We start from the raw sequence: 10,343 nt of genomic DNA, 5'->3' as shown, positions 1-10,343 counted from the left end.
CTGGGAGTTTGTGTCCTAAGAGGTTGTGCGCATGTTGTTTCATTGGCTGGTGGCAACAGTTGATTTCCTTTGTTTTCCAGTCTCAGCTCTTCCCGGTGTGTGAAAGGGCTTGAGGGCATCCCACAGGAAGGAATTCCCAATGCGCCTTTCTGGGTTCTCTAAAAAGGGGTTTTTTTGCACTTGGGTGGTGGCAGCATCTCCCCATCCAAGGTCAGAGAGAAGCTGTAACCGTGGGAGTTTGATACCAGCCTGGAATGGCCAATATTAATTTTGTTTGAATCCTTGTGGGTCCCCACCTTCCGCACTCAAAGTGCCGGAGTGGGGAATCAGCCTTGATAGACGGGCACCTGCCCTTTATCCCAGCAGGGTGGAGCTCAGAGGGCTGGGGCAGTACCAGCCTGGGGAGGGGCACCAGGGGCTTCATGGGCTCTGCTCAGGGGGGTACCTCATGTACCACAACCCTGTGGGGGACTCCAATGCTGGACACTGGCTGGGGCGATGGGGGTTCGCATGGTGTGTGTGGGGGAGCAGGTGGGAACCCTGGCCAGGGGACCTTGCTACCTGCAGTTGGGGAGAGCCCATCTCTGCCCCACACTGGGGCCTTTGCTGGGTGCCCTCTTCCCACCCAGGTCGCCCTTCCCTCTGCTGCCATTGCACAGGGCAGTGGTCACGCCCCTCTGGACCCCTTGTACCCATCTGGCCACCCTTGTGCAAGGACGAGGAGTTCAGACCGGCGCAGATGCTGGGACGGGCTGCTGGGCTGTTCGGGCACCATGCATGCCTTGGTCCTGGGTTTGTACAGCACCGAGCACAGCGGGGTCCTGGGCCGGGCTCCTTGGCACTCGGCCATGACAATAATTAATATTGGAGAGCAGGAGACGGGCACAGCTGGGCTCTTTGGCTGGCAGTGCTGGCTGCCCGGAGCAGGGGTGAACGCCAGGGCGGGCACAGAGCTAGTGAAGCGCAAGGACAGTGTTGGCACCAGTGCAGCTGGCCAGGGATCGATGTTTGTCACCCCATGGAGGGGGCAGGTCTGGACCAGCCTCCCAGCAGGAGCAGGGGGGCACAGACTCGAACTGATCTGAGGATGGAGCTGGAGAGGTGGCTGTGGTGAGGGGAGCCGGAGAACTGGGGGGAGCTGCAGGTCTGTGTCTGGAAGCACCATAAAGAATGCCCTGGGGTTGCTCCAGCCCTCCCCTGGTGCCCAAGGCAGCTCCTTTGGGCCCCGTTCTCTGGCACCCAGGAGTGACGCACCCCAAGCCCGACGGCAGCTCTTTGGGCCCAGCCTGAGCCGGCACCGGTGGCTGCACTTGGGACCAGGCCCCTGGGAGCCCGACTGGCCTCTCCCCAGATCCGCAGTCCCACGTTGATGCCAGCCCCCCAGCAGCGCCCCCTAGAGCTAACCCTGTGCTGATGCTCCCCTGGGGCATGGGGGGGCAGCCGCTCTCCAGACAGACACCGGTGCAGTCTCCCGAGCCCAGAAAAACCGGTGATTACCCTGCTGCGGCGTGGGAGGCTTCCAGCCAGGGCCACAGGGAAGGGCTTCCTCTCAGGAAACCAGCCCCCCCGCTCCGACACCCTCCATCTCCTCCAGGCGTCCAGCTCACTGCGGAGCCACTGGCCAGTGCGGCTGTGTCCCGGCAAGCAGGAGATGGAGTGAGCCCCAGAGTCACCTTCAGAGCACGGTAAGGGGGGTGTGCGGGACTCCTGCTCCCATGAGCCGCCATCCCCATTCCCCCCACCCGCTGCCCCTGCCCAGCTCTCACTCCAGCCAGCCAAGGGGCCCAAAGCGCTTCACCAATATCCCCAGATGCCGGGCAGGACCAGTCCCACTGGAGGGAGGAAACTGAGGCACAGGGAGGGGAAGAGAGCTGTCCAGTGTCTCTCAGCAGGTCAGGGACTAAGCCAGGAATCAGAACCCTGGAGTCCTGCAGCTTAACTCCCTGCTTTAACCACTAGACCCCACTTCTCCCCCAGGATTCTGTGTGTCCGTGAGCCTCACAGCAGGGTGCCACAGGGCTGGGGCAGGTTGTGTGGTATGTCAGGATCATTAAGCCACTGTCAGGGATGCAGCAGGGTGCAGAGCCGGTGCTGGGTACGTGCCCTGCTGGCTGAGAGAGCCGGAGCCGGTGCTGGGTACGTGTCCAGCTGATTGGAGTTGTTGGTGCCAGGTGAATGGGAATGAGCCAAGTCTCTGCCCAGCTGCTGCCTTCACCATCCTGGCAAGCCCAACGCAGCCTGGTCCTGGTATGGTCCAAGCAGGGCTCCCCTGACGAGGCAGATGGGCACAAGCCCCGGCAGCAGCCAGCCCTGTGGCGGGAGGTCCCTGATCTCAAGCCAGTCCCTGCGGGGTGGGGCTGGCTCCCCAGCCAGGCTGGACCTACTGGCCTTGTCTTGGTGCTGCATCCCTTGGGGGGGCCCAGTGGGACTGGGACCCTGGGAAGGGAAAACAGGTCCTCCCCCGTCCATGTGTCTGCTAGGCCATGTCCCTCTGTACCTGCCCAGCCCCCCTTGCCCACCTCACATCCCCCGTTCCCCATGGCTGCCCCACCCCCACATCCCTCTTCTCCCTCCTCCCATCTGTCACCCATCCCCCCATCCCTCTGGCTCTTGCCCCCCCACCAACTACCCCTCTCTTTTATCTCTCTGCTCCCCTTCCCCCTTCTCTCTCCCAACTTTGCCCATCCCCATCCAGCACCAAAGTACAGTTTGACCCCGGGGAGCCTGAGGCTCAGGGACTCACCCAGGACCCCACAGCAGGGTAGAGGCAGGAAACCTGGCACCTGCCAATCTCGTGGCCCTAGGAGGCCAGCCAGTGCCAGCGCCCCTTTGTCACAGGGGGAGAAAAGTCTACAGACGCTTTCTCTGCTGCAGAGCCAAGAATAGAACCCAGGAGTCCTTGCTTCCCACTCTAACCACTAGACCCCACTCCCCTCCCAGAGCCAGGGATAGGCTCCTGGCCCCCCTGCTCTAACCACTAGAGCCTGCTCCCATCCCAGTGCTGGGTTAGAACCCAGGAGTCCCTGCTCCCAGCCCCCCTGCTCTAACCACTAGACCTCAGTCAATGTTCCTCACCATGCAATGTGGCCAGACTCTGCAGGAGTTTGATCCCTGGACCTTTGGACTTTTGCTCCCATGCTGTGCAGAGGGGAACCCCCGCTCGCCCTGCCTTGGGAGCAGAGCTTCCAGGCACATTGGCTTTGGCTGCTGGTAATTACTGTATTACCCTCCAGATGCACTGTCTGCCCCCCTCTCCCTGGGCACCCTGCAAGGTCTCTGTCCCTGGGCTTGTCCGGGGGCCATTCTGCAGCCCCTGCTTCTGTGCTGGCCTCAGGGGGGCGCCTCCTGTCTGTCAGCCCAGAGCAGCCGCTCCTGACAGGGAGGGGTGCAAGGGCGACGGGGGCATGGGTGTGTGTGGGGGGATTGGGGATGGGGTGGGGGGAGCACATTTGTATTACGATCTGTGATGCCGTATCACCCAGAAGCCACAAATCAGCCCCCGCCCCCCTGGTGCTAGGTGCTGTACAAACACATGGCAGACAGTTCCTCTCCCGAGGGGCCTCCCCAGTCCTAGCCCACATCTAATCTGCCCCTGTCACTGTCCCCAGAGCCACTCCCATACCCTGTGCCCTGCCCCCGCCCCCGATTGTCGGCTCCGCAGGGCAGGGGTCTCCTTCGTCTCTTGTATGGCTGGAAAGGGGCATCTACTCGCCTGCCAGCCTGATGGCAGGAGCCGGTGCCTCTGCCCCACTGGTGCGGGGTAGCCCAGACTTGCACAGAAAGCTGCCAGCTGGCGTGGCAGTAAGAAGTGAGACAGCTGGGCTCCTTGCAGGCTCTAGGGCGAGGAATACCCCCTCGGCCCCCAGCCAGGGGCTCTCAGCCCCTAGCAGGCCCAACAACCCAAGCCCTGCCGGGCACTTTTCAGCAGAGGCGCCAGGGTGCCCCGAGGGAGCAGGTCTGGAGAATTAACTCCTGTCCCTGATGCAGAGAGGGGCAGGCAGAGGGTCACTGCAGATTGCAAAGCAAGGCAAATGGGGTGGTGTGTGTGGGGGGGAGACCCAGGAGTCCTGTCCCTGTCCCCTGCTCTAAGCCACCACGATAGGTCTAAGTGGCAAAGAACAAACGCTGCAGCCGTGAGTCTCAGACCCCACTCTACAGACCCCGGCTCACGGGGCTCGGACTGTGAGGACAAGAACAGCAGTGTAGTCTGAATCCCAGGGAGGTGGGTGGGGCTCAGAGTCTACACGACTATTTTTAGCCCCATAGCCCGAGTCAATTGACCTGGGCGCTGGGACTCATTGCTGCGAAGTTATTTTTGCAGTGTAGGCATACGCTAGACCCCACTCCTCTCCCAGAGCTGGAGATAGAAGCCAGAAGTCCTGACTCCCACGCCCCTGCTCTGACCACTAGACCCCACTCCCCTCCCAGAGCTGAAGATGGAACCCAGGAGTCCTGGCTCCCCAGCTCTTTCTAGAGCAGCGAGACCCCAGTCCTTCCTCCTGCGGACTTGAGCCCTGTGTGCTGCGGTCCGCTGCCCCCTCCCCGGCTCCTGCCCGGGCTGCCAGCTCAGCGCAGAGGGAGCCAGCCCCGTTTCCTGCCGTCTGCAGCCCTCCGGCCTGGGGGTCATTTCCTGGTCTCAGTCGGCGCCTCCGGAGCTTGGGGATGTGACTCACGGGCTCCCTGCCCCCCAGGGTCCCAGTGCCATGCCAGCAGGGCTCCTGTCCTGCTGCTGGGGGACAGCCTCTGGGCAGGGCTCCTAGCCTCAGGACCTGTGTGGCCCTGGGCACAACAGGTGCTCTGCCCATTGCTGGCCTGGGCACAGCTGGCGTCTGAGCCAGGCAGGAAGCTGCAGAGGGGCGACCTGGCTTCCCCTTTGTCTAGAGGCCTCCATGGGGCACCCCAAGGTGTTGAGCCCCACGGGGCTGTGGTATGTGCGTGTGTGGGGGGCTGCAGTTGTGCCTGTTAGACACAAACAGGGGGAGACATGGCAGAGTTTTCACCGTTCGATCCCCGGGTGTGTGCTGGAAAACGGGTTCGCTCCGTGTCGTCGTCCCCCCCCCCCCCCACACACACACTTGGTGTTTCCCCGGAGAGCTTTGCTGGCCTCTGGGCGAGTCCGAACAAGGAGAGTTCCTGCCCCACAGGCTTGGCTGGGAGCTCTGGCAGGCCTTGGGGGGAAGCAGAGCCTGGAGTGCTGCCTGCCCCGATCGCAGGGCGCAGATGTGGGGCCTACGCTGCCTACGTTATGGTATGGCCGCGGCAGTGCTGTGACGTGGGCAGTGTCCTCACGCTCCATTGCCGGGGGCAAGCTCTCCCGGCGATCAAAAATAATCACCCCGAACGAGAGGGGGGGGGGTGTCGCTGTATAGCCATAAAGCGCTGTCCATGTCGCACGGGGGGGGGGTGCTTTTTCACACCCCCGAACGACTAAAGTTTTAGTGCCGAAAGTGGCCGTGTGGACACAGCCTTAGCTCCAGGGACGGGCAAGAAGGGGCTGGGAAGGGCTTGTCCTTCCCTAGGCTCCTCGCTGTTCACCAGCTGGGTTTTCTAAGTGCTCTAAAATCCACCGGCTGACTTGATGGCTGTGATCTATGGGTGCAGGCGGGTCCCTACCCAGCTCTGGCGGGGGAGTGGGGTCTAGTGGTTAGAGTGGGCAGAGACCTGGAGTCAGGACAACCGGGTTCCTTTCTTGGCTTAGGGAAGTGGGGGCAATTGGTTTTAAAGGAGGAGGGCTCAAAGCCAGGACTCCTGGGTTCTGGCCCCAGCTCTGACAGCAGCGTGGGGTCTGGTGGTTAGAGTGGGGGGCTGGGAGCTCCAGCTCTGAGAGGGGAGTGGTCCCAATCTGGGGTTCTTGGAGCCAAGCGTTCCCAAGAGATGGCGCCTTGTGGCAAAACAGAAAGGACACCAGGGTTCTGCAGATCTTATCACGCCTGTGTGCACACCCAGGGCTCAGACTCTGGCTCCGACCCTCCCCTGTGAGGAATTCAGGCCTCGTCCAGACTGCCCCTGGGACGCTCTCCGGATATGGGCACCCGAATGTGGGGAGATGACCCTGCAGCGTGGCCCCACTGGAAATCAGCCAAGGTCCCAGTCACCTGCACCCCAAATTGAGGGCCCCTTTGGATCTGGGGGCAGCTGAGGCTGGCTCGGCTGGGGGCTGTGCTGGGGTCAGTGAGGCTTCTCCCCTCCAGGGCATGTAGGGCATTCCCATTTGTGGGGCTCAGGTACCAGTGATGGGCCCTACGCTCCCCGCCCCCCACCAACAAACACCCACACAAGGGGGAGGTGAGAGCAGCTGGAGACAGCTTGGCTGAGGGGTGGGGGATTGGGAGCACCCAGGGACTCGCAGCAACTGTAGCCGACCCCTGACGGGGGGGCGTGTCTGGGCGCAGATGTGCGTACATGAGCGTGTGGCATGTTTGTGCTTGTGCCCTGGGCATGTCCACATGAGCATAAATCTGTGTCCATGCATATGTGTGTCTTTGTGTGCATGCTCACACCATTATGCGGGAGCCCCATAACTCAGGTAGCTCCTCACCCATCCTGCCCCATAGCCCGGCATGGCTCAGTGCGGGCAGCTCCACACCCATCCTGCCCCATAGCCCGGCATGGCTCAGTGCGGGCATCTCCGCACCTGTCCTGCCCCATAGCCCGGCATGGCTCAGTGCGGGCATCTCCACACCTGTCCTGCCCCATAGCCCAGCATGGCTCAGTGCGGGCAGCTCCACACCCGTCCTGCCCCATAGCCCGGCATGGCTCAGTGCGGGCATCTCCGCACCTGTCCTGCCCCATAGCCCGGCATGGCTCAGTGCGGGCTGCTACCTGCCCCATAGCCCAGGTGGCTCAGTGCTGGCTGCTTTCTGCCCCTGTCCTGCCCCATAACCCAGGTGGCTTAGTGAGGGCTACTTCCCCCCCCATCCTGCCCCATAGCCCAGACGGCTCAGTGCCCACAGCACCCTGCCCCCTAGCCCCAGGCGGCTCCGTGGGGGTGGCTCCCTGCCCCATAACCCCAGGCGGCTCAGCGCTGGCTGCTCCCCGCCCCTGTCCTGCCCCAAGGGAGGGCGGGGCCGGCTCGCTGCCCAGGAGTTCCCGGAGCTGCTCGCCCAGCCCCAGCGGTCAAAGGGACGGTGGCGACCGGTGGCGCCGGGTGGCCACCTGCCGAGCCGGACGCGGGGGGCCCCGGCCGTAGGGGCCGCTCTCAGAGGCGCGATGCAGACCCAGGTACCGGCTCCACACTGCTCGGGGCGAGGGTTGGGGCAGCGGGGACCGTCGCAGGGCCACACCCGCGCTGGGCTCCCCAGGGGCCGGGCCGGGGGGGTTGCAGCCGCTCGGGGTGCCCGGGAGCCCCCCACCCCGTGCCGCTGCTGCAGCCTGGGGTCACGGTGTCAGGGGCTGGGGGCTCCCCGGGGGGCGCTGACGGCGGGGGCTCTGTGCCGGCCTGGGGGGGATCCGGGGGGGGCTCTGTGCCGGCCTGGACCTGTGTGTGTGGGCTCTGTTTTGGTCGGGGTTGAGAGGGGTTCGGGGGGGCTGTGTTCTGGCTGGAGGGGGTGCGGGAGGGGGATTCAGGGGGGCTGTGTGCTGGCTGGGGGTGCGGGAAGGGGGCTCAGGGGGGCTGTGTGCAGGACTAGGGGAGAGGAGGATGGGGGGGGGGGCTCTGTGCTGGCCTGAGCTGTGGGGGGCTCTGTTTTGGTCTGGGTTGAGAAGGGCTGTGTGCTGGCTGGGTGGTGCGGGAGGGAGTTCAGGGGGGCTGTGTGCTGGTCTGAGGGTGAGGGGGCGTTCAGGGGGCTGTGTGCTGGCTGGGGGGCAGGGGAGGGGTTCAGGGGCTCTGGGCTGGCCTGGCAGCCCCAGGGGCATAGGGGGCTGAGCTATGGAAGCTCCAGGTGTCTCCTCCTGAGTTCAGAGGTTTGTTGCTGACCCTGATGGGACCAGCTCCTGGGGGGAGGGGTTTGGGGGTGGGAAGTCCGGGATTAGCTGGATGCAGTTTTATCTCCATGCGTGGGCCCTCCACCCCCGGTGCAGGGCTTAGCAGGCCAGTGCCAAGCACAAGGAGTCGGGTCCATTGATGCCTTCCCCTCGCACAGCCACGTACACCAGTGCCCGCTCTCCTGCCTGGGATTCTTCCCCGGGCAAGTGGCTTCAGAAGGCGAGGGCCAGGAGCGTGGCTGGGCTGCTGCAGAGCCGTGGCCAGCTGGGCTGTGGCTTGGCATGCGGCCAGGCTGTGCCAGTTGGCAACACCATAAATTAGCCTGTGCTGGATCCTGTCGCAGTCAGTGCCCAGAAAAGCCTCCTCCCGCCACTCCTCCCCTGCAGGGCTGGGCTCTGCTCTCGGCCCGGGCAGAGGCAGGTGCCCAAGGCCACTGCGGAGCCTACGGGCAGAGCAGGGCAAAGTCCTGTGCTCAGGCCTGGCGCTCGGGCATCAATCTGCTGTCTTCAGTATAGATGGGCACCGGATCGCAGAAGCCCTTTGTCCCCTGCGTGGCTGGGGCCCCCAGGGTGTTTGCTCTGCTCCCAGGGAGCGGCAGTTTCGCTTTTGTTTTGGCTGCCTATAGAGTGGGGAAGGGGGGCATTTCTCCCTTGGAAATGGAGGCAGAACTCAGCTCCCCCCAGCGTTCCCCGGCCCAGTCGCCCAGTGCTTGTCAGCCTCCCCCAGCAGGCTGAGCTCGCCAAGCACCGCCCTGGGCATGGCTGGCATCCCATCTGCCTCTCCCCAACAGCCCTGGCAGAACTGGGGGTAAGGGGGAGATCAGCCCCCATGGAATCCGGTTCTCTTTGCCACTGGGCCTTGCTCAGCCCCCCAACCCTGGGCAAGCAACTCCCCCTCTGGGCCTCCATCTGGCCCTGGGCGAAAGAGGGGCGCTCCTGCCCGGGCGAGGAGCTTGGAGATCGAGGGTTGAGAAGCCCCGTACTAGGGTTATTAGAACCGCTGTTGTCTGAAAGTTCACCCAGACCTTGGGGGTGGGGTTGGGGGGCTCTGCCTCCCGGTTGTGCATTTGAGGTGCACGGGGAGGCTGCAGCTGTGCTGGGTCCGGTGGTGATGAGCATCTGTGAAAGGGGTTGGAAGAATCCACGTTCCCGGTAGGGCAGCTCTAGCTCCCAATCTGAGTCCGGCCTGTGTATCTCTGCGGGCTGGAGGTGTGGGGGTGTGCGTGTGCAGAGAGAAGGGTGTGGAAAGGGGGCTGGCAGTGCAGAGAGGTGTGTGGGGCGGGGCAGTGTCGGAGACAGACTCGCACTCCAGTACAAAGAATTCTTGTGACCTGCTCTCCCCCCGCCAGTGTTTGCAGCAGATCTTTGCTGTTCAGCTGAATGGACCCCTTGGGCCTTTGCTTTGTCTCCCAGAAATTCCCTTCCCATGTGGCTGATCCTTGTCTACATGGGAGAGTCTGACCAGTTCTACAGGTGTAACTAGGCCCTGCCTAGCCAGGGAAATGACCTAGAATGGCCCTTGCGGAGTCCGTCCCCTCCTCCCTGCCCCCCACCCCCGCCCCACACACACACTGACACTGAGGTAGGAGCACCTGGCTTTGGTTTATCTCAACCCCCTTCCCCAGGGACATGAGCTCAGGGCTTGTCTACACCAGAAACTCGTCCCAGTGTAGTGAAAGCCGTCCAGCCCTGTGAGGATGAGGGCAGTTATACTGGGATAATGTGCTGGGCCTGGCAGAGTTGTTGCCATGCTGGATGGGGAGGGAGTTCTCCCCTTGTCCCAGTGTAGGGATGTGCCCGACTAAGTTGGTGAAAATCAGCCCTGAACCCATGTGGTTGCACTGGGACAGACACTGCATGTGGAGCAGGGATACACTGAGACGGTGTCCTCAGCGTAGCCTCGTCGATAGACTCATTGCTGTTCCTGGCTCTGCCACTGGCCTGCTGTGTTACCCAGGGCAAGTCACTTTGCCCCTCGGTGCCTCAGTTTCCCCACCTGGGGATAATGACACCGACCTACTTTGGGTAGCACGTTGAAACCAACTGTTGACAAGAGCTGTATGGGTGCGAAGAGCGTCCCCAGGGATGGCACCGTCTGAGTGGGTCACTTTAAATTCACACCTGCAGCAAACACTTCCCACGTAGCCCAGGCTTGAGCTACAGGGTGGGGGCTCCTGAAATGTGGGCAGTTCCCAGGCTGGGCTCACACCACCACCGGACACTGCACTGGGAACCCCTGGGCCCAGGCTTACCCCTCTGCCAGCGTCTCATCTCCCCTGGGAGCACCACACAGCGCAGGAGCCCCCTCCTTGGGGGTGAGGAAGAGAGACAGCTGGGTTGGGTGCCCTGGCCCACCTGTGTACCCAGCACTTCTCCCCTCAGAGATAACAGCTAGTCCTGACATGCCAGTGCCCGCAGTC

At 63.3% G+C, this 10,343-nt stretch overlaps 1 protein-coding gene across 2 annotated transcripts in view; it reads left to right on the top strand.

Annotated features, from left to right (window-relative positions):
- The first annotated feature begins 1,605 nt into the window (after positions 1 to 1,605).
- The window catches only part of EXOC3L2 (exocyst complex component 3 like 2), a 34,148-nt gene continuing 25,410 nt past the window's right edge, over positions 1,606 to 10,343 (top strand). Inside the window, exon 1 of one of the 2 annotated variants that reach the window (XM_048834338.2) lies at positions 1,606 to 1,685. The gene's annotated coding sequence lies outside the window, so the exon portion shown is untranslated. Of the gene's footprint in view, positions 1,686 to 7,081; positions 7,222 to 10,343 lie in introns of those variants that run through there. The other variant, XM_075122355.1, reaches the window with a different exon arrangement.

The sequence above is a fragment of the Caretta caretta genome, chromosome 23 (assembly GCF_965140235.1).
Source record: "Caretta caretta isolate rCarCar2 chromosome 23, rCarCar1.hap1, whole genome shotgun sequence".
Lineage (NCBI taxonomy): Eukaryota > Metazoa > Chordata > Testudines > Cheloniidae > Caretta > Caretta caretta.
The sequence above is the reverse complement of the archived record's forward strand: the minus strand, read 5'-3'. Positions and strand labels throughout refer to the sequence as shown.